Below are 27,522 nucleotides of genomic sequence, written 5' to 3' on the forward strand. Positions count from 1 at the left end.
GCTGGGGAGAGACAGAGGCAGAATTGAAGTCTGAGGGTCTGGTTCCACCGCATCACATGACCTCTGAAGTTACCATGCGGGCAGAGAGCTGCCTTGCCCATTTGGGGAAGGCTGTATTTCTGGGCTTCAGGAAGACAGCACCGCCCTCCCCCAAGGATCTCTACTACACCCCAGGGGCTCTCCTCTAGCCGGGAGGAGAGGCTTCGGGGGCAGAGGGCGCTGGAGCACAGCCAGGGGAGGCTGCAGCCACTAGGACCCGGGCTGCAGTGGAGTGTGCCGACTGCCCCTTCACCCGCCTTCCCTCTGGGTGCCCCCCACCCCCTGCAGGAGTCCCTCTGCTTGCTGGGAAGGCTCCTTCTCTTGCTCTCCAGACTCTGCACCCCCACCCAGAGCCCAGGCCTTTTCGCCTACGGCCCGGAAGTCAGGGAGCCACCATAACTGTGTCCAAATGGGGCTGGAGGCGGGGGAGAGACAGCGGTGGGAATGTCATCAAGACCCCGCCCCTGGGAGCCAGGCAGCGGCAGCAACACACAGGGAGAAGGAGGGACAAGGCCCTACTTGTGCTGAAAACACAAAGTAGGCAGTGAGAACAGCAGGCTGTGACGATGGCGGACTAGAGGATTTCAGTTCAGAAAGAAAGGCAGGGGCGGGGGTATAAAAAACCAAAATTATACCTGTAGAGAAAAAGACCAGCTATCACTGGGTGGTGGGACTATTTTCTTTCACTAGCATTTGAAAAGTATTTTCTGAACTTGAAAAACCATTAAACATAAGCATATATTATTATTTATAATTAGAAAAAAATCCTATTCAAAAAGGCAGGCTTGCTATTTCTAGTAGTCATGTATGGATATAAGAGTTGGACTATAAAGAAAGCTGAGAGCCAAAGAATTGATGCTTTTGAACTGTGGTGTTGGAGAAGACTCTTGAGAGTCCCTTGGACTGCAAGGAGATCCAACCAGTCCATCCTAAAGGAGATCAGTCCTGAGAGTTCATTGGAAGGACTAATGCTGCAGCTGAAACTGCAATACTTTGGCCACCTGATGCGAACAGTTGACTCTTGAAAAGACCCTGATGCTGGGAAAGATTGAGGGCAGGAGGAGAAGGTGACGACAGAAGATGAGATGGTTGGATGGCATCACCAACTCAATGGACATGGGTTTTGGTGGACTCCAGGAGTTGGTGATGGACAGGGAGGCCTGGCGTGCTGCAGTCCATGGGGCCACAAAGAGGGACACGACTGAGCAACTGAACTGAACTGAACATACAATCAGCTTCTCCTCATCCTTTGGCATCAAATCCTTTTCCTTCCCCCCTTGAGTGGCCTCATTGTGACCAGCTCCCACTCAAGCTTGTCAGTGGAGCAGAGAGGGTGGAGAGGGTGCAGGGACCAGGCCCTTGGAGTGGCCCAGAGGTTCCTATGCTGGCTGCCCGCTCAGAAAGAAGAGTGGGGGCTTGAATCTGAGCCCACTTCCTCCCTGCTCCATCCACAGGGCCTGGCTGGGCCAGGTGCACCTCCCTCCCCAGGTCAAGAGCTCCTCCGGCAGCTGCGGTGCTGGCCGCATGGTGAAGACCCAGATGCAGTAACCAGGGAGGGGGGCTCCGTGGCTCCCCAGGGCAGCTCTCACTTGGGCAAGTGGGGGCCAGCCTCCCTTCCCAAAGACCCCACACCAATCAATCAGTGGAAGATCAGGACCACTAAGGCCCCAGCAACACAGTTAGGGGCAGTCTAAACCTAGATCCCCATGGGGAAGGGAATAAAGGAGAGACAGGAGCCTCCTGGGCTGGGTCTGGCCGCTGGACTGTCTCGGCGGAAACTGATCGGGGCATACGTTCTTCCAGGTGACGAAGTGTGCTTACAGTCATCATCCCACCTGACCCCCAACAGCCCAGTGGCAGCAGGGTAATGACTGTCCCCATCTGACCCAAGAGGATGCAGAGGCCCAGAGAGGGTTAGGAGCCTACCCAGGGTCACACAGCACAGAGTGGTAAGGCAAATGGAGGCAGGGGTCTGAAGCCAAGGCCTGAGATTTTCCATAGCTCCTTCTGACATCTGAGCTCGTGGCTCCTGGCCTGCTCCAGGCAGAGGCCCCTTTGGCCCCGGGACTCCTCCAGTCTCGTCTGCCCCATCTCCCTAGAAGGAGCCTCAGCTCCAGTGAATGGGCAGCCCCTGTCCCTCAAAGGCCTCAGCTTTCTCTGCTCCCTCCACCCCTCTCCTTTGCGGAAAGACCTCGTGAACCTCCCCACAGAAGGATGGTCCACTGTCTGCCACCTTCCCTCCTGCCTTTGCATATGCTAGCCCTCCTATCTGGAATGTCACCCCTGAGTTAACTCATTCTCCCACTAGTTAATCTCAGCTCTATTTTTGCCTCCTTAGGGAACAGCTCCAGTCCAGGTTAAGCCCCCACATCTCATGCTTTGGGGCATCCTGGGAGACAGAGTGGCACTTAGGTGTGGGTTCCTAGTGAGATCCTGGGATCCAAACCCTACCTCTGCCATTTACTAGCTCCATGTCTTTAGGCAAATGTCTTAACCTCCCCGGGCCTCAGTTTCCTTATCTGCAAAGTAAGGAAGTTAATAGCATCTACCTGACCAGGTGAATGTGAGGATTACATGAACCAATCTACACGAAACACTCAGAACAGTGCCTAGCACATACCCATGGCTCAGTACAGTGACGTATTATTACCTTGGGAGTAACTGGTGCATGCCTGCATGCTCAGTTGCTCAGTCAGGTCCAACTCTTTGGGACTCCATGGACTACAACCTGCCAGGCTCCTCTGTCCATGGAATTTTCCAGGCAAGAATACGGAAGTGGGTTGCCATTTATTCCTCCAGGGGGTCTTCCCAACCCAGGGATGGAACGCACATCTCCTGTGTCTCCTGCATTGCAGGCGGGTTCTTTACCACTGTGGCGCCTGGGAAGCCCCCGGGTACCTAGTCCCTCTGATGTTTATTCATGGAATGACACAGCAAATGGCTGCCTCCCTTGGTGGATGGAAAGCTCCTTGATGACAGAGCCCAGGGGCTGTATTTGCTCATTATTTGCTCTGCTCTGCTGGGTAGAGCACAGTGCTTTACAAATATTTGTTGAAGAAAGGGATGATAGGCAGCGGGACTAGGGCGGGTCTCATCTGGCCCTGTGATCTCAGACTCAGCATCTTGGCTGGAAATGCTCTTTCAGACCCTCTAACCCAAGCCCCTCCTTCCTCAGATGCGCGAGGGCTGCCGCTGGCTAGCATTTCCGCAGCTCGCAGTCTCCCGGGAAGGCCTACGGCTCCACTCTGTCCACCCCTCCCCCACCCCACCAGGCTCTCCTCATTCAGAGGATTGGGGGCACGACGGAATCTTGAACCGAGGTATCCATTTATGTCAGAAAAAGAAAGAAAGTGAAGTCAGTCGTGTCCGACTCTTTGCCACCCCATGGACGGTAGCCTGCCAGGTTCCTCCGTTTATGAGATTTTCCAGGCAAGAGTACTGGAGTGGGTTGCCATTTCCTTCTCCAGGGGATCTTCCCAACCCAGGGATTGAACCCGGGTCTCCCACATTGTAAGCAGATGCTTTACTGTCTGGGCCACCAGGATTTGGGGGGGGGGGGGGAGTCGTGTCACGTCATCTCGTATCTGAGTGTTAGGGGAAACATCCACGCCCTCCGCAACCTGGTGAAGCTGCAGGCTTCGATTCAACCTGAGTTATTGCCGTAGTTTCCGTCTCCGTGGTAACAAGTCCGGACTGCGCTCAGCCGCGGCAGGACCCCGGTCCCCCAGGCTAAGAGGCCAGCAGTGCGGCTCCCGCCTCAGCCTCTTGTCTGATGGACTCCTCTGCAGTGGACTGAGAGGGGGGCAGCTGGGACGGAGCCACAGCGTAGGGAGGCCCCAGCCCATCTGCGTCCGCCCAGGGAGGAAGGCGCCCGACAGCAGGAGCGAATAGGTGGGATGCTACGGGGCGCCGTCCCAGCCCAGCTCCGCCTGCCGTCAGACGGGCTCCGGTGGTGGACGGTGCCGCAGGCTGGTGGGAGGCGGAGAGACCCAAGAATCTTGCAACCAGGAGGCTGAGCCCTGACCCACGCAGGCCAGCCAGCTGTTGGTGATTTGCTGCCATGCAGACAGAGCCAGCCTTCACTGAACGCCTTGCTCTGTGCCCTGCACTGAGCTAGGATTTGGGGAGGATAGCAGAGGGTTCTGCCCTCGGTGGGCACCCGGTCAGGCGAGAGCAATCACAGCAAAGAGGAACCGGTGCCCTGTGAAGAGAGATGCCCCCGCCACTGCCGGCCTCCCTGCTCGCGTCTGGACTTTTCTAGGAAAGGAAACTCAAGAAACGACCGGGCTGCCTCCTGGGAAGGGAATGATGCAATGGAGGTTGAGGCAGAAAGAGGAAAGATGACTTTCCATGATATCCTCCCTTCTACTTTTTGGATTTTGTACTAAGTTCATAACTAACCAAAGCAACACCCCCCCCCCCCCAAAAAAAAAGCCAAACAAAGATGACAAGCGCCACGTGACAGGTACTACCCTAGGGGCAGCAACTCCATGCTGGGCCCGGGGAGGGGGAACAGGCAGCCCTGACGTCAAGGGACTCAGAGTTCTCATCTGCAAGGGGTGTGTGTGGGGCGGGGTCAGTCTCTGTACCTTGGGATGTGTGGACCTACTGGGTTGAAGGTTATCTCTCCAAAGTGCATGGCTACCTCCCACAGCATATAGCCTTTATTTGTATAATGTGTATGGTGATGACAGGTAACTGGACTTATTGTGGTGGTCATTTTGCAATATATACAAATATCAGATCATGTTGTATAACTGAAACTAATATAATGTTAGCAATTATTCTTCAGGTAAAAAACTATAGCCTAAAAAAATTACAACGTTATTGAAAAATAGGAAATCTGCAGAGATACTGGGGCTTCCCAGGTGGCGCTAGTGGTAAAGAACTCGCCTGTGAGAGGTGTGGGTCTCTGAGTCGGGATGATCCCTTGGAGGAGGGCGTGGCAACCCACTCCAGTATTCTTGCCTGGAGAACCCCAAGGACAGAGGAGCCTGGTGGGCTACAGTCCACAGCGTTGCAAAGAGTCGGACACGACTGAATCGACTTATCACCAAGCAGAGATGTTAGTTAAAATGAAGCCACACTGCATCAGGGTGGGCCCGGAATTCAGTGACTGTGTTCTTACAATAAGGCCACATGGAGAGACACACAGAGACGAAAACCACGTGAAGACAGAGCAGAGATCAGCAAAGGAACACCCAGGGTCATCACAACCACCGGAAACTGGAAGAAGCAAAGAAGATTCTTCCCTGGAGCTGCAGAGGGAGCATGGTCCTGCCAACAGCTTGATTTTGGACTTGCAGCCTCCAGAGCTATGAGAGAGCCAATGTCTGTCACCCAGTTCATGTTGATTTGTTACAGCTGCCCCAGGAAACAAGACAATGGGCCTATGCATCTGTGTCTGTGTATGCTGAGGTTTGTGTGTCAATCGATTTGGAGTCTGTGTGTGTCTGTGTGTGTTTGAGGGGTTATTTGGGTGTGCTTGGGAAAGTATTTATGACTGTAATTTGAATTTTAGGTGTTGTGTGAGTTTTGGGGTACATGCATGTCTGTGTGTTCATTTATTGTGCAGTTTTGTGTGTACATTTCTGTGTGCGTGTATGCGTGTGCTTTGGTGTGTTTGAGAGTCAATGATCTCTAAAGTCTCTCTTGGCCCTAACCTTCCAGAAGCCTGCCCTGGGGCTCTTTCGGCTGCAGAGGTTGGCCTCTAGAGAAATGCGGGCCAGGGGTGGAGGAGAGGGACCAGCATCAAGGCTGGGTTGGCACAGCCCCTCCTCTGGTCTAGGGTCGCCTGGGAAAGGGGGTGGTCTGCTGGTAGAGTGCCCATCATTGCACCTGTTCTGTTGGTGGAATGGTCTCGAGGTTAGGCATGTGGGTCTTGCAGGAGCCATATCCTGGGGGCCCAGCCTGACAGCCTTCTTGAAAGTGAAAGTGAAAGTCGCTCAGTCGTGTCTGACTCTTCGTGACCCCATGGACTTTACATTCCAAGGAGTTCTCCGGGCCACAATACTGGAGTGGGTAGCCTTTCCCTTCTCCAGGGGATTTTCCCAACCCAGAGATCGAACCCAGGTCTCCTGAATCGCAGGCAGATTCTTTACCAGCTGAGCCACGAGGGAAGCCCAAGAATACTGGAGTGGGTAGCCTATCCCTTCTCCAGGGGATCTTCCTGACTCAGGAATCGAACTGGGGTCTCCTGCATTGCAGGCGGATTCTTTACCAACTGAGCTATTAGGGAATCCTGACAGCCTTCTTGGAATCCTTCAAAAGAGCAGAGACCCCTGAGAGAGAGAGAAACCCCTCCCAAGAATCTAAGTTACTCTGAAACATGAGGGCAGCAGTTCTCAAACTTTGGCAAACCAGTGTCACCGGAGGGCTTATTACACGGCAGATGGCTGAGCCCCACAGCAGAGGGTCTGATGCAGCAGGTGTGGGGTGGAGCCTGAGGGCCTGCATCTCGAATAAGATCTTGGGTGAAGCCGGCACTGCTGGACTGGGATCTTGCTTTGACTCACTGCATTAGCCCATACAATAGGAGATGGGTTTCCTCCTCCATCTCCCCCAGGCCTTGCGGCAAGCATCCACATCCTTTAGGACAGGCCCCGGAAAAGTCAGGGCTGGCAGGCTCAATTCTCTTCTCACGGTCTGTCTTTCACAATCACCCACCTGTCACTCGCAAAATCATTTATTCAGTAGAATAATGGGCTCTGGTCCCTGCACCCAAGACACTGACAGTCTAGGCACAAGATTCCTGTGGATACACAGATCGGCCAGAGAAACCAGGACAGCTCTGCCTGAGTCAACTCCAGAGGCCCGCTGAAGGGATGCTGGGAGCACTGAGGAGGAGCCTTGGCTGGGCCTGCAGCAACCCGGGAAGGCTGCCTGGGGGAGGTGTCAGCCAAAGTTAGCTCTTAAGGGAGGAACGACCATAGTCACATTAATTGAAGGCTCACTGCCTGGCACTGTGCTGAGACTTTGCAAACACACACTCTTTCAAGACTCACAACAGGAGGGAACTATTGTTGCTGAAGGGAGATTTGAGCCCAGTCCACTTCTGGTAGCCATGTTCCCAACCTTGAGCCTATGTGGGGATGGATCCTGACCTGAAGACGAGTTGTGGTGTGGAGGCCAGGGCGGGGCATTCCAGGAGGGGACTGCGTGTGCACCCACGCGGAGAGGGAGGCAGGCGCAGAGGCTTCCCCCCAGCTGGAAACCACTCCCTCGGGCGGCATCGGGGAAGGACAGCGGGGAGCTGGAGAGAGGCAGAGGGAAGGTGCTCTGAGCACGGCAGCTCCAGCGAAGCTGGGAGCCAGATGGCAGAGGGTGTGGGTCTGGCTTACATGGTTTCCCGGGGCCTGGGGCCAGAGCGGGGACACAGGGGCCCAAGAACCACAGGGCGACAGGACTGGGGCGTTCTGTTGACAGATCTGCTTGTGATGAAGCTTAGCCCCAAAGAGAGGCTGAGGGGTGACTGGCCAGCACAACCTCCATGACTCAGGGTGGCCCCTCAGTCCTTGGCCTCCAGGCAGCCTCTGTGTGGCTATAGGGGTCCTGACCAGCCTCGCCACAACCTTACTCTTACCTCTTGGCGGGGAGGCTAAGGAAAGCCACTCTGAGCCAGGCTGAATGAGTACTGAATTAGTGACCTGAATGCACAGGATGGAACCAGAGGATATAAGGTTCAGCTGCAGCAAGAGGTGTTCTAATCAGACACGAGGAAGAGCACTGGCCTGGGATGCTCAAGGGACAAGAGAGATTTTCTTCTGGGGAAGAGACCCAACCTTGTGTCTTTGTGACAGTCTGTCTGTCTGGAAAACATACGGTGGGGATTTCTCTCTCTCCTCTTTCACTACTTCTCCAGCAAATCCCACCCACGCTTTTAGTTCCTTTTCTCCTTTCCTGCTGGCCTCCCATTTCCGCCTTCTTTCTCTGAGCTGGCAAAGGCTCCCCTGGGCTTGTCTCAGTGTTGCTGGGGGCCTTTGAGTTTGGGCACACTCCACCCAGCCAGTGTTCACGGAGCCCTCCGCCTGCTGGAGGTGAAAGAACCACAGACTGCCTGGCAGGGGAGAGATCAGACAGTTCAACCAAGGCCCACATTCGAGGCAGAGTAAGGGCCATGCAATGAGAAAGATACAAGCCAAGGTGATAGGGCTGAGAGAGACCAGGGCCTCAGGGGGTTAGGGAAGGCTTCAGACAGGGACAGGTGGGATTTCTCAGCTGGCAGAAGACAGTGGGGGAAGTCTTCTGTTTGGGCCAAGGGGGCAAATGAGTAGAGAAGGGAAGCATAGAGTGGTTCCAGAAATGGCAGGTTAGATTAGCTTGACTGCAGAGATGGGGTGAGAAGAATCTGGTATGATAACAGGCAGGTGGGGGACCATGAGGTCCTGAATTTTAGGCTGAATGATTTGCACATAATACTGTGGGCAGCAGGGAGCTACTAAAGGTTCCAGAGGAAGAACATGGCATTATTTGGGCTGAGACTGGAAGGGAGTCTAGATTGTGCTCCAATGCTAGTAGCTCCTGAAAGGCACCTGGCCCTGATTCTGAGTCCACTGACTTCTCAGGGTGTTCCCCAGGGGAGAAGACAACTGGTGTCTCAAATGTCACTGTTTTGGTGAGGTCTGTCCTGATGATCCAACTAGTTCATCCTAAAGGAAATCAGTCCTGGATATTCATTGGAAGGACTGATGCTGAAGCTGAAACTCCAATACTCTTGCCATCTGATGCGAAGAACCGACTCATTGGAAAAGACCCTGATGCTGGGAAAGATTGAAGGCAGGAGAAGGGGGCAACAGAGGATGAGATGGTTGGATGGCATCACCGACTCAATGGACCTGAGTTTGAGTAAACTCTGGGAGTTGGTGATGGACAGGGAGGCCTGGCGTGCTGCAGTCCATGGGGTTGCAAAGAGTCAGACACGACTGAGAAACTGAATTGAACTCAACTGTCCTGATGATCATATTTATCAACTCAGCATCTCTGGCACTTCCCCTTTTCCTTCTCTGTGTTTCCGTCACACTCATTGCCTTCTAACATCCTTCATCCATGGTTTATACTATTTATCGTCTGTTCCACCCTCATTGGAATGAAGGCCCCATGAGGAAAAGGTCTATGTTTTACTTGCTGCTCAATATTCCAGTGCCTACCATAGTGCCTGGAATCCCAACAAATTCGTGTGTGGACTAAATCAAGAGAAAAATTCCACCCTGCATGAACCATCGTGGTCTGTGTCGTCTCCTCCCTGTCGCTTTGCTCCTGGCTTCCTGAGCTTGGCAGCGCTCAAGTGGAAAAATCTCTGAGAAAATCAGACAGAATTCTGCTTCTTCCCTGCTGTGCCTCTCACCCTTGCCAGGAGTCTGGGAAGATTTGGACTGTTCCTTCTCCCTTCCTCTGCCAAAAACACTTCCCTTCATCTTGGAGTAGGGGCCAGGCAAGGCAAATTTCAGTCGAGGGAAGCAAGAGGCTCGCAGGCCTGAGGCAGCCCTACCCAGCAGCCTGGAAAAACTCTGATGGGCTCATCGGAATAACTGCAAATTATTTTGCAGTTACTAACGAGCGCCCACCCCAGCATGCACTGTAGAGGAGCTCTGTGCGTTTTGTTCCATTTGGGTCTCCCATTAACCCTATGGAATGGGTACTATCTTCCCATTCTACAGATGGGAAAATAGAGGCTCAGAGAGGCTAACTGATAAGGCCTAGTTCTTCCCACCAGCTGAGGGAGTCTCGGTTTGAACACAGGTCTGTCTTCCTCCAAGCCAGTGCTTGCTCCTTTATGGCACACAGGCTCTCTTCTGCGAGAGAAGCAGCTGAGATGCAGCGAGGGGGGCTTGCTGAATTCTCTGTCCAAGGCGTCATCAGATCACAGAGGTCTCTGCTGGCCTCGGGCTTCCCACCTGAGCTATCGGGAGCTGAGGTTCTGGCCACTTCCCAACGATGAAGGAGGACAATGATGTCACATCTGCCACCCGACCTGAGCTCATCAGAGAGTGAGAGTTATAACTGCAGGCGCTGCCCCCTCTGGCCTGTGGCCAGGCGTCCTCACCTTGCTTCTGTGTGCACCGCAAGAGCTGGAGTCGAGGACAGGGCTCCCTGCCTTGGCGGCCCAGCACACCAGGGACGCCAAACCTACCCCTGTGTGCAGATCCAACGCCCAACAGCCAGGGCTGCTCACAGCTGGGCCATCACTGGGGAGGTGGAAAAGCTTGGCTCAAGCCCCCAGCTGTGGATTCCCAGCCTAGGAACACAGTTAACCCACCTTGAGGGGAGAAACCCTCCCTCTCAGTAAACATCACTGAGTCCCTATGTGCAAGGAAAAGAGATGGCTTCTGCCTTTGAGGCTCTAAAGAGCAGAGCATAGTCACTAAATAGACCATGGGGAACCATGGATGATTCTAGAGCAGGTGAGTGAGACGCCTACACGGTGGATTAGGAGGTGGATCAGGCAGCAGCAAAATATGGCTGGGGGAGAACCGGCCTTTGTAATGACTCCAGCTAACGTGTTGAGCACTTACTGAGAACTTGAGGTCGTTTCAAGCTTTACAAATACTAACTTTAATCTTCTTAGTAACCCTAGGGTACGTTGTTATTCCCATTTTACAGATGAGAAGACTGATGTAAAGTGATCTTATAAGCCTTGTAGGTGGAGGAGTTGGGCACTGAACCCGCCTAGCTCCCAAGCCTGCCTTCTTTACTAGGATTTGTTGCTGCCTCTTGCAGTGATCTGGGTTGGGCAGTGGGCAGGGCCGGAGGGAGGGAAGTGAAACTGCCTGCAGTTAAGACTCCTTGCCTTGGAGAGCTCTCACAAGGCCAGACCAGGAAATCATAAGCGAGATGTGAACATCAAGCACTTTGATCTGCATGGAAAAGAACTGTAGCGAAGATCACTGTTATTGATAACAGCAACAATCACAATGTTCTTGGACAACAGCCCAGACAGGATAACTTCTTCCATGGAAAAGAGATTTTAGAGACTCTCCCACAGAGAAATAATATCACAGTTATAACCTCACTTGTCTATTCAATCCTTTCCTGGTTTTATTCATTACCTTATTTACTTAAATGGTGGCGCAGACAGTAAAGAATCTGCCTGCCATGCAGGCAAACTGGATTTGATCCCTGGGTCGGGAAGATCCTCTGGTGAAGGAAATGGCAACCCGTTCCAGTATTCTTGCCTGGAGAATTCCAAGGACAGAGGAGCCTGGTGGTCCATGGGGTTGCAAAGAGTTGGACATGACTCAGGGACTAACACTTTTATTTACTTAAGTGGAGGAGAAAGCCTCACTTTGATGCTGACCTGGCCTTCTAGCTTTGGATGTGTGATCACCACCAGTGCCCCTTTTCACAAAAGAGGATGAGTTTCTGGGAGTCACCAGGTAGATGGAAGGAGAGGGAAGGATGTGGGGCACGGGGTGACTCCGGCCAGACAGGGGGAAGGCAGCTGCACCCAGGAAGGGCTGCCCGAGACCCAGGGCTTCCTGTGCTGTTTTGATGTGATTACACTTGATGCCTCTGAGATGATCGGCTACATTTTAAATGACACTATTGATATAAGCAAGGCTTGAGAAGTTAAAAGAAATTGAGGTTGGAGTATATCAAGAGTCCTTACAGCTCCAACAGTCTGTGAAGATACCATCTGTCTTAATCTTCTCCCAAGGAAAAATTATCAAGAGGCAGTGAGCGCTTAGAAGAGCTGTCTGGCTGGGTCTTGCCTGTCCCCACACTGGGGTGAGCTGGGCAAGAGCCACTTGGGACCCAGCTGGCAGCTCAACCTGGGGACATCCTAGCCAGAGCGACACAGCCTCTGGCCCCCTTCCCGGGTCTCAGGAGCTGGGGTCACCTGGGACACTGTCCTCCTGGCCTCTCCTGTTAGGTTGTGGGTGTAGGAGGGCTAGAGAGGGCCTTCGCTCAAGCAATTAGCAGAGAGCCACGGGCCACAAGCTTGAGGAGGGAGCTGGCAGTAGGGACTGAGCCCTGCTGGGTGGGATGAGAGCAAAAGCGCTTACCTGCAGCAGCAGGTGAGGTCAGGGGCTCCCAAGATGAGCTGCACCGGCTCACCTTCCTCTTAATCGGTCCCCAGGTGCTTCCAAGCGTCCCGGCTGCGTCTCTGCTTAACTCCCGACCACAAAGGGGGCTCCTCCAAGGCTCTGTGGCACCGGGACAAAGAAGTGCTCTCAATGCACATGGGCATGGATCTCCGTCCTCCCCGAGCCTCCCTGAGGCTCCTCCCCCAGCCCAAGCAGGCCAGGCCCTCCCAGGTCCACCACGCTTATCAGCGCCCCACCAGATCTGCCTCATGGGAACTCTGACGGGGTGAGGGGCACCCCATGTATGCAGCCATAAGCCCCGATCTGCCACTCTACTCCACATACAGATGCCCAGCCCTGGGGTAGGTAAGCCAGGGAGCCATCCTTCATCCAAGATCAACAGAAGCCAGGAGGAAGCTGGGGGGACCATGAACGACGACATGATACTGGGAGTCCTGGCATCTGTGGCTGCTACTTCCTTCTGGTGAGGTGGAGCATCACACTTTTCCTCAGTGGGGTGTGGGCTTCAGTGTAGGCACACAGCCACACTGCCTGCAGGCCTGAGCTGGGGAGACCAGAGGGGCCCATAACTACCAGGTGACTCAGTAAGATCAGAATCATCTGGGGTGGGTTCCTGCTAAACTGCAGGCTTAAGGGCCCTATCCTAGCCTGTTGAATCAGAATCTCCAGGAAGGGGCCTGGAAATGTGCATTTTAGCAGGTTCCCCACATGGATGCCAAAGAACTAGGACTCACTGGGCTATGTGTGATGGGAAAGGGTTGACAAGTCCAAGGATGAAGCTTTGATCATATGCATGAGGGGGTCGTTGGTCCCTTTCCTAAAAGCAGCATCATAGGAGCCCAGTCTCTGCAGCCAACCAGCCAGGGGCCCTGGGCAACTTGCTGAAACCTCTCTGGGTCTCTTTTCCTTGTGGGCAAAATGCCCACAAGGCATTTTGATGGGCCTTGTGAAAGAGATGATTTCTTGGGCCCTTCCGGGTGTAAAAAAAAAAAGGTGAACCCACTGAGAAATGAATTTTAAAAGGAAGTTCAGGGGAGCATTTTAAATAGTATTCTCCTTGAATCATTGGTTTTTTCCTTAAATTCACTTTTTTAATTCTGAAAATAACATACTTATGTAAGGGAAAGAAATCAAAGCCTTCCAAGTAATACAGAATGAAAAGTCTCCCTGCTATCCCAGACCTCTGTTCCACTCCCCCAAATAAACATTGTCAAGTTTCCTATTTTTCTTCAAGAATTTTCCCATAAATACTGACAAATATGTATCTATGCCTACATCTTTATTTTAAACCCAACTGAGACCACATCCCCAGTACTTTCTTCGTTTCTTAGTTATTACACATCACACATCTCTGCATACCAAGAGACAGATCTTTCATGCCTGCAGCTGCTCGTAACTCCCACTGAAGGACGCACTATGCTTTTCATGCATCTATCCTTTTTGGCAGATGTTTAGGTTGTTTTTATGTTTTTTGCTGCACAGACAAAGCTGCAGTGAACATCTTTGACGATACATGTTTGTGCGTACATGTGAGGTTAGCTGTAGGATAAATCCCTAGCGGTAAGGAGTTGAAGGTTAGGTGGATCTAAAATTCTGACATTGCCAGATTGTCCTCCAAAGAAGATGAACCAGTCTGCACTGCCCAGCCATCAAATTTTTAAACTTTGCAAATATGTGAGTTGAAAATGACATCTTGTTTCAATGTGTGATTCTTTAAATATCAGAAAAGGCAGGCATTGCTTTCAGGTTGATTGGTGGCCTTTGCATTTATTTTTTCTGTGAACTCTGTTCTTTCTAATTTAGCTCACTGATTTTTAAGAGATTTTTCTAAATTAAGACAATTAACTTTTTGTTACGTGCATTACAAATTGTCATGTCTTTTTTTTTTTACTCTATTTATGGCATCACTGCTTACAGAAATTTCAGATATTTCTGTAGCCCAAAATATTTTCTACTAGAAGATCCTAAAAATATATGCTGATGTTTTCCACTGGTATTGTTAGGGGTTTTTTTCTTTTTAATCATTCTTTTACTCTTTCCTTCTTTTAAATTTTCTTTCCAGATTTTATTTTGGTGTTAAGAGTGTGGTAGGCCCAGCTTTCTTTCTTTCCCCAAGGGGCTGGTTATCTCAAAGTCATGTTTGAATAATTCATTTTCTCCCCCCACTCCCCCTCCCTCTTCTAGATTCAAAATATCAATTTAACTATATTAGGATGGATAACAAAGAGTCAAATGTTGATTCAAATTCCATCTTTACTGGATCTAGGAGAAGTTATCTAAAACTCCACGTGCCTCAGTTTCCTCATCTAAAAGTGAGGTTAACTGAATTATGTAGGGGAAAATATAGGGAAATGTGAAGTTTTTCAGGCAGTTCACTAAGAAAAATGTTATATTATTTCTATGGATTTTTGGATATGTGTGATACTTGTCAGCTTTCTGACACATTATCTGATATGATTTCATTGTAATTCTAAATAAATAAATGTTTCTAACTTTGGGAAAAATTAGGGACAACAATAGCAACATCTGCATAGGGTTACTGTGAGAATTCAACAAATTATTTGAGCAAAAGGACGTAGAAAGATGAAACTATATGCTCTCTACAGGAAACTAACCTTTGCTGTAAAGATACACCGCTGCAAGGGAAGGGAGAGAAAAGATACTTCATGCAAATGGTAAACAAAAGAGACCAGGGTGGCCACACTCACATCAGATAAAATAGACTTTAGGTAAAAATCTGTCACAAGAGACAAAGAAGGATATTACACAATGATAAAAGTCAATTCCCCAGGAAGAAATAACAATTATAAATATGTATGCATTTAACAGCAGAGCACCCAAATATAGGAAGCTAACATGAACGGAATGAAAAAAGAAATCGTAACGCAATAAGAGGAGATTTCAATAAACCTCTTTCGGTAGTGGGTAGAACAATCATACAGAAGATCAATAAGGAAACAGAGGACTTGGATGTATTCAACACTATAGACCAACTAAACCCAGTGGACACATACAGAACACTCCAGCTAAGAGAAGCAGAATACACATTCTTCTCAAGTGCAGACGGAATATTCTCCACGATAGCCTATGTTTTAGGCTTCAGCAAGGGCCACAGGACAGTGCCTGGCCCATGGGAATTACTATATGTTGGTGATTACTGTTATCATCACCACACAGTAAATGTGTCGGGGTCTTAACAGATATTTTCTGTTTCATTGATATATGAGCCAGTTCCATCACTCAACAAGTATCTATCATTACGTGTGAGGCCCTGTTCTATGTGTTGAGAACCAAGCGTGAGCATCAGTAATAAGCGCTATTCTTCTCCCCTCCGGTTAGGCTCACTTCCAGCGATTTTTAGCACGTTTACTGATATTATATTTTCTTTCACTATATTGCAAAACAGGCTAAAGTTATATACAGGAAAGCTATACGTCTTTGTTCTAACTACTGATTAGCAGTCATAATATGCATGTGTGAGCATGTGCACTCAGGCGCTCACTCATGTCTGACTTTGCTCAGTCATGTCCGGCTTCCCATGGACTGTAGCCCACCAGGCTTCTCTGTCCATGGAATTTTCCAGGCAGGAATACTGGAGCAGGTTGCCCTTTCCTACGATAGGGGATCGTCCTGACCCAGGGATTGAACCCTCATCTCTTGCATCTCCTGCATGGTCAGTCGGATTCATCACCACTGTGCCACCTGCGAAGTCCCATCTTAGTATACTCCTTTATTATTCTATTAGTTTTTCAGTGGACTGTCTTGTTCTTTTTTTCTCCAGATGGCCGATCTTATCATCTATAGTTTAAACTGATAAATTTGTCTCCTTTCATAACCTATATTTTCAAATTTTGTATTGGTTTGTACTTCTAGAGACGTGTTAAAGAAGGAAGGTAATGGTGGTCACTTTTTCCTTGTATGTATTTCTCTGTACACACATATACACATACATACACAAACACATAAAATGTTAAGCAATATTCATCTATGCCTATTAAATATGGGTTAAAATCAGGGACATATGTTGAATTTTATCAAATGCCTTTTAGGCATTTTAGCATTTATGGAGCTGTTTATATTATTTTTTCATCTCTTTTGAACTATTATTTTGTTCAATTATGTTAATAGTTTTCCTAATATTGAATATATATCTCTGGAAGATAGCCCCACTTGCTCATGGTATATTCATTTTTCAAACATAATGCTGTGTGATTCTATTTGTTTCTATTAATATATGAATTTTGCACCAATATTCATACATGAGATATTTTTGTAGTATTTTTTCTCTTTTCCTGTGTGGGCTGTTTCTGTCGGTGTTGTGCTGGCTTCATGGACTACTATGGAGTGTTTCCTTCTCTATGATCTGGCACAGTTGATGCAGTTTAAATAACATTGGAATTCTCTCTTCCCTGAAGGTTTGATAGAAATTAAGAGCTGTTTAAACCTGGGTTTTTTGGAGTGGAGTTTATGAAAATTCAGTTTCTTTTACGGATTATTGGTCTGTTGAGGTTTTTCTAGTTCTTCTGGGGTCAAACTGATGATTTGCATTTTCTCAGAAAACTATCTGGGCTTCCCTGGTGGCTTAGATGGTATAGAATCCACCTGCAGTGTGGGAGACCTGGGTTCATTCCCTGGGTTGGGAAGATCTCCTGGAGGAGGGCATGGCAACCCATTCCAGTACTCTTGCCTGGAGAATCCCCATGGACAGAAGAGCCTGGTGGGCTACAGTCCATGGGGTCGCAAAGAGTCAGACACGACTAAGCACAGCACACAGAAAACCATCAGTTTTAGGGACTTCCCTGGTGGTCCAGTGGTTAAGATTCCATGGTCCCCATGCAGTGGGCATGGGTTCAATCCCTTGTCAGGGAACTAAGATCCCACATGCCAGGTGGTACTGCCAAAAAAAAAAAAAAAGAAAAAGGTAAAAATAAATTACAATTTCAAAAAAAAAGAAAACTATCAGTTTTAGCTGGTTTTCAACTAAATTTGCATATGGTTGAGCACAGTATCCTTACAGAATTCTATTTTCTCTGTATCACTGGCTACTTCTCCATTTTAATGTTCAATTTTACATATTTGGCTCATTCTTCCCCCTGCTCACATTAGATTATCTATGCTTAAAAAATCATAAAATGACACCTGATTTTTTTTTCAGGACCCTATTACTATGTGCATAGTCCAGAAACAGAGGAGCTAGAATGAGCTCAGGATGAGGATGAGGAAGGTAGCAGGGTAGGGGCAGCTCGACAAACATTTTAAATGTACAGAGAGGGACTTCCCTGGTGGTCCAGTGGCTAAGACTCTATGTTGTCAACGGTGGGGGCCTGGGTTCCTATGTTGTCAATGTCAAGGGGCCTGGGTTCCAACCCTGGTCAGAGAACTAGATCCCACAAGCCACAACTAAGAGTTGACATGCTGCAATACAGATCCCAAGTACCGCAATGAAGAGCTGGCAAAGCCAAATAAATAAATATTCAAATATTTTTTAAAAGTACAAAGAGCCTTGTACTTTTACATACTCCCTGGCCTTGAACACCCTAGATCTCCTTTCCCCAACTCCCCCACCCAGTTAAACCCACCAACTTCCATTCTTCAATACCCAGCTGTCACGTCCTTTTGCAACCTTTCCTGATTTCCCTGCGAAAAGCCAGTGCCTTTCCTCTGATGTCTTAGATTACCTAATTTATTTTAATTTTGAAAAATTTCAGGCCCCAAAAGGTTAAAAGTATAAAACCAATGAAATTAACAAATGTTCATATTATGTGGGCCCAAATCAACTTACAAGCTTTCACACAGCAAGGGAAATCATAAAAAAATGAAAAGACAACCTACAGAATGGGAGAAAATCTTTGCAAATGATATGACAGACAAGGGTTTAATCTCCAAAATATACAAACAGCTCTTACAACTCAACAACAACAAAAACCAACTCAATCAAAAAAATGAGCAGAAGACCTTAATATACATTTCTCCAAAGAAGACATACAGATGGCCAGTAGACATAGGAAAAGATGATCAACATCACTATTAGAGAAACGCAAATCAAAACTACGACGAGGTACCACCTCATACCAGTCAGAATAGCCATTATTACAAACTCTACAAAGAACCTGGAGAGGGTATACACTGTTAGTGCGAATGTAACTTGGTGTAGCCACTATGGAAAACAGTGTGGAGGCTTCTCAGAAAACTAAAAATAGAATTACCATACGATCCAACAATTCCACTTAGGCATATACCCAGATAAAACCATAATTCAAAAAGATACATGCACCCTTATGTTCATAAGAGCACTGTTCGCAATAGCCAAGACATGGAAACAGCCTAAATGTCCGTTGACAGATGAATGGATAAAGAAGATGTGCTACATATATACAAGGGAATACCACTCAGCAGTAAGAAAGAATGAAATAATGCCATTTGTGCTGGTCTTTGGAAAGGAAGTAAGAAAACAAATACTGTACCATTTGATATCACCCCACTCCAGTGCTCTTGCCTGGAAAATCCCATGGATGGAGGAGCCTGGTAGGCTGCAGTCCATGGGGTCGCTAACAGTCGGACACGACTGAGCGACTTCACTTTCACTTTTCACTTTCATGCATTGGAAAAAGAAATGGCAACCCACTCCAGTGTTCTTGCCTAGAGAATCCCAGGGACGGGGAAGCCTGGTAGGCTGCCGTCTATGGGGTCGCACAGAGTCGGACACGACTAAAGCGACTTAGCAGCAGCAGCAGCATATGTGGAATCTAAGTGAAAGTCGCTCAGTCGTGTCTGACGCTTTGCGACCCCATGGACTTATATAGTCCATGGAATTCTCCAGGCCAGAACACTGGAATGGGTAGCCATTCCTTTCTCCAGGGGATCCTCCCAACCCAGGGATTAAACCCTGGGTTCAATCCCACATTGCAGGCGGATCCTTGACCAACTGAACAATCAGAGAAGCCTGTGAAATCTAACATATGGCACAGATGAACCTATCGACAAAACAGAAGCAGACTCACAGACACAGAGAACGGGCTTGTGGTTGCCAAGGCAGGGGGAGGGCGAGAGGAGGCCTGGGAGCGTGGGATGAGCAGACACAAACTATTATATATAGAATGGATAAACAACAAGGTCCTACCGTAAAGCACAGGGAACTATATTCAATACCCCGTGATAAACCATAGTGGAAAAGAATATAAAAATATAATGTCTATATGTGTATAACTGAGTCATTTTGCTGTACAGCAGATATTGGTACAACACTATAAATCAACGACACTTCAATACAAAGAAGTTTTAAAAATACAAACGCTAACATTCTGTTATTTTTGCTTCCAACCTCTCTTCTTAAAAGGAGTGTTGCTGACAAATTAGAAACCGTTTCATTCCCCGTCAGTCTCAGCGCCTTCCCTCCACCCCTCCAAAGACCAGCACAAGCATGAACCTAGTAGGTATTACAGCATTGCAACCTGTCTGTGCCCACAAAACACAGATATTGTTTTGTGATTTTTATTAAAATTAAATTTTCACTAACGGCACTAATCTGCAATTTCCTTTTCTTCACCATAATGTTTTTGAGACTGATTCATGATAATACTATGAATACACGTGTGTATATACATCAACTTTTTTGAAGCATAACTTACAAAACATAAAATTCCCCAGTTATTTATATTGTAACTGCTGCACAACATCACATCTTTGTCTACTCCATCATTGTGAGTTGAGACCTCTTTTTTTGTCTTTCGAACACTGCTGCCCTAGATATCCTTGGAACCGTCTCCTTATGCACATGCGTGAGTTTCTCTGGGTAATTAATCAACCAGATGTGAAACCGTTGGTCACAAAGTATGTACATTGTCACCTTTAGCTGCCTGTGCCCCAGCGTCCCCTGGTGTTTGCACTGCCATTATTGGAGCATTTCTGAAGCTGTCATCACCACCCGGTGACTTGCCTACCCACCCCTTCCCCATGAATTACTGGAGGGCATGTCTGTGACTGGCACTCAATGAACACTTGATAAATGAAAGGATGAGCTCACCGTCTAGCAGAAGAGACAGACTCAAATGAGACAAGTGCATTAAGGGCTGTGAGACCTCCTCTGGCTGGGATCCAGGGAAGGCTTCAAGGAGGAGGTGGCATTCAAGTCGGGGTTTGAAGAACAGAGAGACTCTGAACAGCGGAGGATGGGGATGAGGACAAGGATTGGGCTGGGAGGAGGACGTGGGTCAGACAATCCAGGGTACATTCGATTTGCCAGAGTAATGGTTCCTAGCTGACCTGCAGGTGAGGGAGTGTGCATTTTGTAAAAACTTCAAAGTGGTTTGATTCCTCCCCAATCCCCATGCAAGTAGAGCCTCTGAGCTGGAACAGGATGAAGGAAGCAGGCGGGCAAACTGGAAGAGGTATCTGGGGCTTACTCCAGGGTGAGTCTTCAATGGCAGGCTCTGGGGAGCCTGTGAGAAGGAACCAGGTCAGAGCCGGGCTCAAAGATGATTCATTCGATGAGCAGGCAGGTAGCTGTTCAGCCTCTGGAATAAGGCCTCGGTCAGAGAGAGACTGCTCCTCCCAACCTCTTTCCCTCCTCTGTCTCCGGGAAAAGATCAGGGCAGCGGGCCCCAGGCCCACGTGCTCCTCTGGGGGAGCTCTGGGCTCCTGGAGCTCTGGAGCTCCTCAGGCTCCACTTTGCAGCTCTGGGGGCCCAGGTCAGGGGCTTGCACATTGCTTACCCACGGCCGCCACCCCACCAGCTGGCCCCTCCAACCCCGCTGCTCTGGTGCCAGGGCCAGGGCTCCAGGGAGCCCCTCCATGAAGTGTGGAGCCAGGACCTGGCATCCTGAACACGCCTTCAGCGTGTCCCAGTGGGGCAGGGGTGGGATGGGAATCTTATCCTTCCATTTTCTCTGCTGTCCTTCAGCAGAACCCAGCTCTGGGCACCCTGCCCAGAGTGGAGGGGAAGGGGAAGACGCACGACCTTCAAGTCCTTCTGTCTTCAGCAGCTTCAGCAAAACCAAGAGCAGCGCCAGCAGCAGGAGACCTGAGGGTGTGTCAGCCATGCTCCACGGAGGAGGAGCCAGCCCTCCGCGGCAGACAGACCAGCCCTGGGCCACAGACCATCCACGTCTGTGCATGGGTGTGGTTGTGGCTATCACCGCCTCTCTGAGCCTCGGCATTCTTATCTACCACCTGGGCTACTCACGCTGGCTCACAGAGGATTAAAACATAATGACAAGGGGACCTCCCTGGTGGTCCAGTGGTTAAGAAGCCACCTGCCAACGCAGGAGACACGGGTTCGATCCCCAGTCCAGGAAGATTCCACATGTTGTGGAGCGACGAAGCCTGTGTGTCACAGCGACTGAGCCTGTGCTCTGGGGCCTGCGAGCTGCAACTACCAAGCCCATGTACCACAAGTACTGAAGCTGGAGCACCTAGAGCCCATGCTCTGCAACAAGAGAAGCCACTGAAGTGAGAAGCCTGTGCACCACAACTAGAGACTGGTCCCTGCTCGCTGCAACAAAGGCTGAGCGCAGTGGCTGCTGTTCATCGTTCAGTCGTGTCTGACTCTTTGCGACTACATGGACCGCAGCACGCCAGGCTTCCCTGTCCTTCACTATCTCCCGGCGTTTGCTCAAGCTCATGTCCATTGAGTCAGTGATGCCATCCGACCATCTCACCCTCTGCTGACCTCTGCAACAAAGCGCAGCCCCTCTACTAAAAAAAAAAAAGTAATGACAAGGAACATGAGGTCACTGAATGGGACCAGGATCTCAGGCCAGGGACACAGTTCAGGGCCTGAGAAGGCCTCCCCAAAGCCTGGCCTAGTTCGCAGGCCAGGGCACACTAGGTCCCTGCCCAGGATGGGTCCCTGACCCAGTACCAGCCTATTTGTGGTACTGAAGGACACCTCCACCCCCCCAACACACACACGCTGGCTCTGAGATATTCCTCTCTGAAGCTCTTTTTAAGGGAACAGCTCAGCTCCAACAGTGCCCAGAGCCACCAACACCATTGGCTAGCCACTGCCACCAAAGTCTGACCAGCCGGCCCAGAGACCCCAGGACCAATGGCCACTCAGCAGGTAAAAGGGTGAGCAAAGGGAAAGAGGGGGCTCCCCATCACCAATCTCATACCAGACACCTTTCCGCTTCCCCCCACTGAATGGTCCAGTGCACTGGGGGTTATTCTGAAAGTGAAAGTCGCTCAGTTGTGTCCAGGTCTTTGCAACCCCATGGACTACACAGTCTATGGAATTCTCCAGGCCAGAATACTGGAGTGGGTAGCTTATCCCTTCTCCAGGAGATCTTCCCAACCCAGGGATCAAACCCAGGTCTCCTGCATTGCAGGTGGATTCTTTACCAGCTGAACCACAAGAGAAGCCCAAGAATACTGGAGTGGGTAGCTGTTCCCTTCTCCAGGGGATCTTCCCGACCCAGGAATCAAACCAGGGTCTCCTGCATGGCAGGTGGATTCTTTACCAGCTGAGCTACCAGGGAAGCTCCAGGGTTTATTCTACCAGGCTGTGAAGGGAAGACTCACAGAGGTGAAGCGAACAGGCAGTGAAGCAGGCGGAAGCCAGCTCCAAGTGCCCTCAGGTGATGCATCTGGTGTGCCAGCCTCCACCCTCCCAAGCCCTCCAGCAAGCACAGCTGACAGCCACACAGACAACTCAGCAAACAGCCATCTGTCTCCCTGGCCAAGTGGCCAGAGGTGCGTCTTGTTCATTGGTATCTCCACAGACCTCAGGATGCCTTGCTCTTTTGCCAGGACCTGGTGGCCTGAGGCCAGTGTCTCTCTGGCTGGACATGATTCTGAGAAGATCCAGTCAGGGGGAGAAGGCTCCTATCTCTGGGGCCATCTTCTTTGGCAAGGCCACTCAGTCATGAGTGGGGCAGGCTTGGCTTCTGGCCGGAAGCTGTCCTGACCTCTCTACCTCTGATGCTCTGAGGCTGCCAGAGGCCGCAGCTCAGCCTGAACAAGGGTCTGCAGGCGCAGGGCAGGGCCGGACCTCAGTTACCCCAGCCCAGCTCTTCAGAGCCTGCCTTCAGGGTGCTTGCGTGAAACAGCAGAACAGAAGGTGAAAAAAGCAGAAGGCAGGAGCCCAGGACACTTGGATCCTGGTTTTCTAAGCAGGGGTCCAGGCTTCAGTTCCCTTTGGGAACATTACTGATCACCAGGAGGCAGGAGGCACCCTTTCCCCCACCCTCGCTTCTGCAGGTTCCAGGACTAACCCCAGGCGCGCTGGGAAGGACCATGGCAGCGTGGGTGCAAGCCCTGCCCTAGAGGTACAGCACACGGAATTCTGGTCACTGATGTTCTTCTGAGAGCCCCCTCGGTTGGCCCCAAGCAATCCAGACACGCTGTAACGAGGACACAGCATGCCTCATGAGCTGCCCACATTCTCATCTCAGCTTCCCCATCACCGCTTTGCATGAGTTGCACCAGCCACCTCCTAGGCAAGAACAAGGGGCCCAGGAACACCACCCCTGCTGACGTGGGAGTGGCCTGCAAAAAACCACTGCTCTCCCGGAGAGGGAAGAAGGGCGAGCGCCAGGCCCCAGCTCAGGCGAAACAGTGCACCAAGAGCTGCCAGTCTCACTCATAGCTGAACGCTCCCCCTAACCACTTAGAGTCCAGCCTTCCCAGAGCGAGCCTGCCCGTGGCCCCGAATGCCCTGCGGCCTTCCCACACCCTGGACACTGTGCAAAGAGCTCCCAGCACTTGATACCCGTGATCTCTGTGGTTCTTCCACCAGCTGCTTCTGAGGAAGAGGCCAGATTAGAGAGTCCATGGGATTCCAGAAGCAGGGGGGAGGATCCAGGTGTGTGAGCAGGTCCACTGTGCCACCAGTCACCTGCATTTTACTGTGTGGAAATTCTGTGAAATGTCACAACGGTGGAGGAGGGGGAAAGGAAGTCCTCAGGGGCCCAAAGTACAACCTGATCTGGGCTGGGGAAAGATGGTCTGCCTTCCAAGCCTAGAAGGGTGTCCTAGACTGGCCACGGCGGGGTGGGGAGGGCATCCTTCATAGAGGGAATGGCCACCTTTCCCCCACTGAGGCAGGAAATAGATGGCTTCAATTCCAGAGTCTCCAGGAATAATTCCCCACCTGCAAGAAGCACTTGACATGTTTCCCAAGTCCTCCCACCCATCTGGGGAAGGTGTTTTCATGCCCAGCTGTCAGGCAGGGAAACCTGGAGGACGAGTGCCAGCTAACAGGGGCTCGGTCCAGAACCAGGTACTGTGCCCTGTAAGTGGTTCTTCTCCCGCAGTCTCAGAGCCTACCTCTGCCTCTGCCAGCCTGGAGGGGTCACCACCAGCTGGATCAAGGGGCTGGGGCCTTTCTCCTGGAGAAGGGTTAGAAGGAACCCTGAGGGGGGATGCAGAAGAACCAGACCCACGGTGAGCACTCCTCTCTCTGGCATTGTACTGTCGCTCCATGGGCAGCTAGCTGTCATCTGGTTTACTGGGAATCCCACCCCCTCCCACAGGGTCACCCCAGTGGTTACTGGTGGTCATCATGTAGCCCAAGGCATGCTGTGCAATCACCAGGGGCCAGCTTTCAGCTCAGAAGGTGTGTCTGAAAAGCATCAGCTCAAGCACCAGGCACGAGGTAACCACTGTGCTCATGGGCTGGGCAGGACCGCCCATCCTGAGATGCTGGCAGACAGATAGCTGAAGTCCCCCTGCCCCGGGCCCCCTCCATGGCTGTGACCACAGCTGCTAGCACCAAGACCTTCTGGGCTCGGAGGTTTAGTTACTAAGCCGTGTCCAACTCTTGCGAACCCATGGACTGTAGCCCGCCAGGCTCCTCTGTCCATGGGATTTTCCAGGCAAGAATACTGGACTGGGTTGCCATTTCCTTCTCCAGGGCTGAGAGACACCCACAGAAATTGTGTGTCCACTGTGGGTGCAAGACAGGAAGGTATCCAGGTGCTTTTAGCTTCCCTCTTCAAGTTGCTTCTTTACTAAGAAACTTGAAAACACATCTTAATGGAGAAGAAGATGCTGGAGCTGTCCCCTCCCACTGACAAAAGCCCTCCCATCAGGAGGCCCTCACAGCCTCGCCTCACCAGGGCGCTGGGGGTGGAGAGGGGGAGGATCAGAGAAAAAGGGACCTCATCCCACCTGCCTGGAGGTGGGCCAGGCAGTCAGGAGACCTGGATGCCGGTGAGAGCCCCGGAACACCCTCTGAGACTCAGCTCCCTGGCCTGCCCAGTGATGCTGCCTGGCTCCAGCTCTAAAACAAAAGATGGCTCTCTGCCTGCCTCAGTTTCCCTCCAGAGAAAGCCAGCTGCACCAGGGAGAAGGAAGGCAAGGTAAATTCAGGAAAAGTTCGCCTCCAGGAGCAAGAGTCCATTCCTCTTGGGAACAGCAGTTGGGGAGAGAGCCAGGCTGGACCACAGCGGGTGATGCTCAGAGAAGGCGGACTTGGCTCTCCATTCTCCCACCTCTTCTCCTGAAAGACGAGGCTGTGAAAGGAGAAAAGTCCATCTCCCTATTCCCCGTCCTTCCCACAGCTGCCTGGAACTTCCACTTGGCTCTCATCAGGGCTGGTACACGAGATTGAGGCCTGGAAGGGCCTTCCTCTCCCGGAAGACAATGCTGACTCTCCACCCTGAGCCCTCAAGGAGAGCAGGGGCCCTGTAGCTCCTCTGCTCAGATGAACGTTTTTTTTTTTTTCCCTGTCCTCAGACAATTCCGGCCCCTGCAATGTTCACACCAAGACACTCCAGAGCCTCTCACAGAAGTCCTATGTCCCCCCATTCTCAGGAATGGGGGAAGGGGGCCCCTGGGGGAGGGGATGGGAGGGAGTCCACCCCAGCGTGGACCAGAGGTCTAGAGAGCGAGCTTGACCCCTTCACCTCCAGAGAGCATCAGGTCAAGGCAGTGCCTGGGAGGCCAGCTCTGCAGGACCCTGCTAAGTGACTCTGGGGCGAAGCCACCGGCAGCCCCCTGGGCCTCGGTGTCCCCAGGTCCATCATCCAAATCCAAAGTTTCTCTCTCAAGGCCAAGGTGAGGATGGAGGCAAGAGCCTTTCTTTGAAAGCACAGGAGAAAAGGTGGCGGTATTGTGCCCCTGGGGGCCCAGAAGCCCAGCCCACTCGGCACGGAATGAGGACCACCCCCCACCCCACGCCCCGGACCCGCTGCAGCGCGGCGCTGACGCTGCCTTCACTCAGAGCCGCGGGGAGACTGCGGGGGAGAGCGCACCCTCCCAGGCCAGCCCGGCGAGCCGGAGGCGTAGCCCCGGGGAATCCCGGCGTGGGGGTGGTCCGGAGAGGCAACCAACAAGGCAGGTGACGGGGACCCCCAGGCAGGCCTCCTGTCCACCCTCTACCGACCCAATGAAGACGGTCGACCGAGCCACGGCCCCTCCTGGTGGGCGGCTCCTTCCGCCCTTCCCCCGGGTCCAGGCTGCGGGAGAGCCCGAGCCACCGGGAAGTATGGCGCAGTCTCCCCCGCCCCCACCCCTCCGGGTCCGAGGTCCCGGAGAGCGTAGAGCCAGCAGCCCTGCCCTCCCCCCCCCCCCACCGCCCTCCCACCCCTGTCCAGGACCGGGATTCCGCGCCCCTTCTTCCAGCCGGATCGCTTCTGGAGCATCCCACCCGCGTGCTCACCACGTCTGCGCCCTAGGCGCCGCGGCCCCAGCTCCAGACAAGATAGGCAGGCGGCCGGGATGCGAGGCCAGGCGACACGCTCCCTACCTGGGAGGAGACTGCCCGCCGGTCCTCCTCCGCGCTGGCCTGCTCGAAGCCAGCCCCACCTGGCAAGGGACGGTCAGCAAATTCCCCGCAGCATCACCATGGGAGCGGCGTCGCGGCTCCTCCCCGGCCGCCGCCAACCTCGGCCCCGCCCCAGTGCTGCTGGACGGCCGGGGAACCCAGGCTGGATTTTTTTTCCTCTGCAAAGGCCCAGGCTCCGCCTCAGAGACCTTGTAGCTACCAGGAACCGTCTGCAAATTACCACAGCAAATCTACAAGGTTGATGATCCCTTGCGGGAACACTCTGATGGTCTGGGTCCTCAATACCAGAAGCTCTGGTCTTGCTGCTCTCTTGCCATCCCTCACTTCAAGCTCTCCTCCCAGGCACATCGGCCCTGAAACCCACCCAGCCCCGCCAGAGAAAAAGTCAAAGCTAGGACAGACCCCCAGCCCCGCACAAAGGTAGCAGTGCTCAGCCCCGCCCAGGGGCCCTCCCAGCTGCGGGCACCCTCCCAGTGGTTGGTACCCAGTTCTTTCTTCTTCCCTAGCAGAGGGAAGATCTACAGGTTGACCACAGCCCTGCCCAACAGGCCCGAGAGAGTGGGCTTTGTCTTTTCCAGTTTGCCATGGACCACAGTTCCTGGAGGTCTCCAGTTTTTTTCAAAGTCCTGGCTACTCTGCTAGAGACACTTGTTTTGATCCAGAGGTCAGGTGCCAGTGTTTGACCCCCCAAAGATCAGTAAACAAACTAAGTGA

The 27,522-nt window shown here is 51.4% G+C and overlaps 1 protein-coding gene across 5 annotated transcripts in view; it reads right to left on the reverse strand.

Annotated features, from left to right (window-relative positions):
- The window catches only part of TMEM63C (transmembrane protein 63C), a 73,592-nt gene extending 46,645 nt beyond the window's left edge, over positions 1–26,947 (reverse strand). For 2 of the 5 annotated variants that reach the window (XM_043920397.1, XM_043920396.1), the window contains exons 1-2: positions 26,683–26,947; positions 12,042–12,182 (exon numbers count right to left, since the gene is read on the reverse strand). The gene's annotated coding sequence lies outside the window, so the exon portion shown is untranslated. The remainder of the gene's footprint in view (positions 1–12,041; positions 12,183–26,682) is intronic. The other 3 variants (XM_043920399.1, XM_043920401.1, XM_043920400.1) reach the window with 3 other exon arrangements.
- Between the last annotated feature and the right edge of the window lie 575 nt (positions 26,948–27,522).

This window comes from Cervus elaphus, chromosome 12 (genome assembly GCF_910594005.1).
Source record: "Cervus elaphus chromosome 12, mCerEla1.1, whole genome shotgun sequence".
Taxonomy (NCBI): domain Eukaryota; kingdom Metazoa; phylum Chordata; class Mammalia; order Artiodactyla; family Cervidae; genus Cervus; species Cervus elaphus.